This window comes from Mangifera indica, chromosome 12 (genome assembly GCF_011075055.1).
Source record: "Mangifera indica cultivar Alphonso chromosome 12, CATAS_Mindica_2.1, whole genome shotgun sequence".
Lineage (NCBI taxonomy): Eukaryota > Viridiplantae > Streptophyta > Magnoliopsida > Sapindales > Anacardiaceae > Mangifera > Mangifera indica.
The window spans coordinates 2,425,951-2,431,954 of record NC_058148.1 but is presented as its reverse complement, the minus strand read 5'-3'; positions in this window follow the sequence as shown (position 1 = coordinate 2,431,954).

Genomic DNA, 6,004 nt, shown 5'->3' with positions numbered 1-6,004 from the left:
ACAGTATATAATTTTGCCATTTTCAGATTTTGCCATCAAACTTTGAAACAAGTTTTGAATGCCTTGTTGATTAAGTTGTGATTGCTATCATATACCATTAGAAAGCTCTTTGAATGCCCTTTCCAATGAACTATAATTTGTATGTTTTGGAAGTCATTTGATTGGCTAAATTGGAAGACAAAGTGCTGCTGGGTTATGAACAATAATTTCCAGATTTTGAGTTTGTGACTTGTTGCATTGCCTTGATGGATATGCACCATTTGGTATCAGAGCCTAGGTTGTTTGTGTGATTTATTGACTGATTTCTACCTCCCGAAGCTACTGTTCACTACAAAATTACTGTTCACAGAACCTTAATTTGCCTTAAACATAAACTTTCTTTAACTTAATTTGCGTTAAACACTTACCAATACTCATCCCCAACCCTTACACACTTATAACCATTAACCTTTATCTACTAGCCATTACCTAAATGTCCCATAAGAGAACTTCATCCTCATCCTCCTCATCCTTGGGAATTTGCCCACATGGCATTAAAAGAAGAGGTCAAAGGAGAACTTAAGGCCATTAAGGATCAAATGAATCAAATGATGCAAATGATAAGAGACTCGACCCTCACTCAAAGTAGGGCACCCTTATCACAGCCTCAAACTTCAACACAAAGCCAAATAACCCCTCCTCCACCTCACCCAACCCAACTACATCCACCAAGGAGACATATTAGACCTTCCCCTCCTTCTCCTAGACATCATAGAGAGGAATTGATGCTTCATGATTATTCAAGTGAGGAAGAACAAGAGAGGCCATCTAGGAGAGAAAAGGATGATGATAGGGGTTTAAGAATTGAAATTCCGGAATTCGAAGGGAGCATGAGTCCGGATGATTTTGTTGATTGGTTACATGCCATAGAGAGAGTTTTTGAATATAAGGGCTATTCGGATGAAAAGAAATGTAAACTTGCCATCTTGAAATTCAAGGATTATGCATCCTTGTGGTGGGAAAATCTTAAGAAGCAAAGGGAAAGGGATGGTAAAGAGAGAGTCAGATCTTGGGAGAAACTAAAGAAGCTTATGAAGAGAAGATTCCTTTCGGACAACCATAAACAAGATCTTTACCTCAAGCTATACACCCTTAAGCAAGGAAGTGATGGAGTAGAGCATTACATAAGGGAGTTTGAGAAGTGAGCTGCCAGAAGTGAAAGAGCAAACCATTGCAAGATTCATTGGTGGTTTAAACCAAGACATTACTCATATGGTAGAATTGCAACCATATTGCACCTTTGAAGATGTTTGTAAGTTGGCTATTAAGGTGGAGAAGCAAAAGAAGGCCATGAAGTCTACGGTTGCCAAGCCATTTACCAAGGGGACTTCATTCTACAAAAGCCCTCATTTCCACAAGGGAACCACCTTTCAAAAGTGTTCCCCATCCAACTATAAGGCTACCGAAATCACTTCCAAGGAGAAAGGGAAAGAAAAGGTGGTAGAACCTAGCAAGAACAAACCAATTATGGGAAGACTTGATCTCTCCAATAAAAAGTGCTTCAAATGCCAAGGCTATGGGCACTTCCAAGCCGAATGCCCAAATAGAAGAACTTTGTCATTGATAGAGATTCAAGCTATTGAAGAATCTCTTCAAGAAGATGGAGAAAATGTAGATTATGGCCATGAAGATGGAGCTGCCGAAGAAGAAGAAGAGGAGGTCATGCAAAGGGTTGATGAAGGAGAGATGTTAGTGATTAGAAGAGCATTGCATTCCAAGTCCTTTCCACATGAGGAACAAAGGCTCCAAATTTTCCAATCAAGATGCACCATTGGAGGCAAGGTGTGTTCTTTGATTATAGATAGTGGAAGTTGTGCAAATGTGGCTTCATCTACATTAGTGGAGAAACTTGGATTGTCTACCATACCTCATCCTCAACCATATAAGCTCCAATGGTTTAGCAATGGGACTAGCCTCCAAGTAGCTAAACAAGTACTTGTTTCTTTCTCCATTGGTAAGCATTACCAAGATGAGATTGTGTGTGATGTAGTTCCCATGGATGCATGCCATTTGTTGCTAGGGAGACCTTGGCAATTTGATAGAGAAGTAACTCATAATGGTAAAAAGAACACTTATTCCTTCAAATTCAAGGGGAAGACCATTACTTTGCTACCTCTTAGTCCCTAAGAAGCTAATAAAGCTATCAAAGGGAAAGAAGCTAAACGGGAGAGTATGTATATGAATGGGCAGCAAGTAGAAAAGGCTCTTTTGAGTTTGCAACCTATCTTTGCATTACTTATACTTGAAGGGGAGCTCAAACATGAGAAGAAAGAAGCCCATCCCTTAGTTGAATCTCTATAGGCCGAATTTGAAGATGTGTTCCCACTAGAGCTTCCATCCGGCCTCCCTCCTATAAGAGGCATTGAGCATCAAATTGACTTGGTTCCGGGTGCACCATTGCCTAATAAGCCAGCCTATAGATGCAATCCCATGGAGACTAAAGAGTTGCAAAGGCAAGTGGAAGAATTGATTGAAAAAGGCTTTGTGAAGCCTAGCATGAGTCCATGTTCCATTTCAGCCCTACTTGTTCCTAAGAAAGATGGCTCATATAGGATGTGTGTGGATAGTAGAGCCATTAACAATATAACCATGAAATAGCAACTTAAATGGAGCCCAAGATGCCATGAAGCCCATTTAGTTGGATTACAACTAAATGGGAAGAAAATAACTTTAGTTGGTGGACATAGTTCCACCTTTTAAGGAAAAGTTGTTCCCTTTTGTTAGTTTATTCAGTAATGTAGTATGGCCTTAGTTTAAATGAATGGTTGCGCTTAAATGAAGGGCAAAGCTTCCATGTCAAATTAATTGCCCCATTTTTGCCGCCATATGCACTTGTATATGAAGTAGATTTTCACTTGTAAAAAGGCTAGACTTCTTGATAATGAAATATTCAAGTAAAGCTTTGTAGCTTTTCTTTAGTTGCCTTTTCCTTTATCCAATTCATCTTGGAGGAAGAATTGGTGGTGGAAGACCCCAAGGTTGGTGGAAATTTCCTTTATGCCTTGGTTATCTTTCTTGTTACCCTTGAAATCCAAAGTGTGAATGTGTGTTGTATGTACGGATACTGTTCACAGTATGTAATTTTGTCATTTTTAGATTTTGCCATCAAAATTTGAAACAAGTTTTGAATGCCTTGTTGATTAAGTTGTGATTGCTATCATATACCATTAGAAAGCTCTTTGAATGCCCTTTCCAATGAACTACAATTTGTATGTTTTGGAAGTCATTTGATTGGCTAAATTGGAAGACAAAGTGCTGCTGGGTTATGAACAATAATTTCCAGATTTTGAGTTTGTGACTTGTTGCATTGCCTTGATGGATATGCACCAGATGTGGACACAAGGAAGATAAACACTAAGGGTTGCTTTAATGACTTCAAACCCTTTTAACACCAAAAACACAAATTTGGCACTTGAAGAAAATTTAAGGTGCAGAGAAAGCAATTAACCACACAAGGATAGTATACCAAACCTTGAAGTTTGGCTCTGGTACCAAACTGATATGAACCCCACCTATATCAAAAGTAGAACCCAATATCCAATTTTGATTCATTGCCCAAGATCGTTCAAAGTAATGGTAAAAGTAATGGATGGAACTAAGACCCTTTGTTTATAAAGAAACAAGAACCTTAGTTATTAAAAGATGTATGTCACACAATTTTAAAGATTAAGAATAAGCCTTGCAATTGATATGACTAGATAGAATTAAAAAACAATACAAGATCTTGTATAGTTTTCAAAGAACAAAGTAAAGAAAAAAATTCCTCTCCTTTGATTAAATTGTAAACTTGGATAACAAAACTAATAATGATATTTTTTCTAAGGCTACCAAATACACTTATTTATAGAGACACAAAACTTTTTCCAACAAGTATAAGGCAACTAACACTTGGTGGAAAGGAAACAAAATAACTCCCTAAAACACTTCTAATTGTATTTGGCAAATATAGATTATTTAGCTACCAATTAACTACTAATTAGGTAACACAAAAAAGGAAATATTCTCCTAACCTTATAAGGTAGGAAGAATTTAAGGAAAGACAACTAAAATAAATCCTAACTAAATAAAGACTATTATAATTTCGGCCAACTAAGGAAGGAGTTTAAATTAGTCAATTCTTGAATCTTTAGAAATCCTTTCTTGAAATCTTCTAGGATCTTTTTAAATATTCTTTATTCCAAAAATCTTTCTTGAAATCTTCTAGGATCTTCTTGAATATTCTTCATTAACTCCAAAAAATGAACAAACAAACCAAGTAGCTTTAAAATAGGAAATTAAGCTAACTAGCTTGTAATCTTCAGCATGCATCTCCAAAGGACTAGAACGGTTTGAATCCACATGCTTGCTTATGATATGAAGAACAAATGAATTCAAAGCTTGTTTAAACCTCTTCGCCCTTGCTCTTGTCATTGGACCTTCATAAAGCAAAAGATCATCTGACTTGCTTGGCACCTTGATTGCATCATTCCCCCTTTCCTCAAGATGATTCGTCCTTGAATCAATACCTTCATCAAAATCAAAAGGAGACAAATCAACAACATTAAAAGTAGTACTAACACCATACTCACTAGGCAAATCAATCTTGTAGGCATTGTTATTAATGCGTTCCAACACTTGGAAAGGTCCATCTCCACGAGGTAATAACTTAAAATGCCTTTGAGTTGGAAAACGTTCTTTGCGCAAATGCACCCAAACCCAATCACCAGGTTCAAATACAACATGCACACGCCTTTTGTTAGTTTGCCTTGCGTATGTTTCATTCTTCCGTTCAAGATTAGCTCGCACTTTTTCATGCATTGCCTTCACAAATTCCGCCTTCTTTTTGCCATTTAGATTCATTTGTTCACTCATTGGTAAATGAATTAAATCTAGAGGACTCAATGGAATAAAATCATAAACAATTTCAAATGGGTAGAAATTAGTAGAAGAATGTACACTACGATTATAAGCAAACTCAATATGTGGCAAGCAATCTTCCCAAGACTTCAAATTACGCCTAACCATTGTTCTAAGTAATTGAGACAAATTTCTATTAACGACTTCAGTTTGCCCATCAGTTTGTGCATGACAGGTGGTCGAAAACAAGAGTTTACTACCCAATTTACCCCACAAGGTTTTCCAAAAGTAACTTAAAAACTTAGCATCTCTATCACTCACGATTGTTTTAGGCATACCATGTAAATGCACAATTTCGTTAAAGAACGAGTTGGCAATATGTTGCGCATCATTAGTTTTATTACATGCTATGAAGTGAGCCATCTTAGAAAACCTATCCACAACAACATATATTGAATCATGCCTACGCCTAGTCCTAGGTAAACTAAGCACAAAATCCATGGAGATATCAATCCAAGGTGAACTAGGTATGGGTAGAGGCATATACAAACCATGTGGTTTTAACTTAGACTTAGCCTATCTGCACACAATACACTTATCACAAATTCTTGCAGCATCCTTTTTCATGTTAGGCCAATAAAAGTGATGATGTAAAACATCCAAAGTCTTAGTTACACCAAATTGACCCATCAAGCCATCCTCATGTGTTTCACATACAAGCAACTCACGCATGGAACAAATAGGTACACAAAACCTATTGTCCTTAAACAAGTACCCATCATGCTTATAAAACTTTTCAAAATCAACTTTCTCACGTGCATGATAAACATTACTAAAATCACTATCATTCGTATACAACTCTTTGATGTATTCAAATCCTAGCAATTTGGCATCTAAAGAATCAAGTAGAACATACCTTCCTGCAAGTGCGTCGGCCACTATATTTTCTTTACCTTGCTTATATTTGATGACGTAAAGAAATGGCTCAAAATGAATTCACTCCACTTGGCATGTCGCTTGTTAAGCTTGTTTTGTCCTTTCAAATGCTTCAAAGATTCATGATCAGTGTGTATCACAAACTCTTTAGGCCATAAATAATGTTGCCAAGTTTCCAAAGCTCAAACTAAAG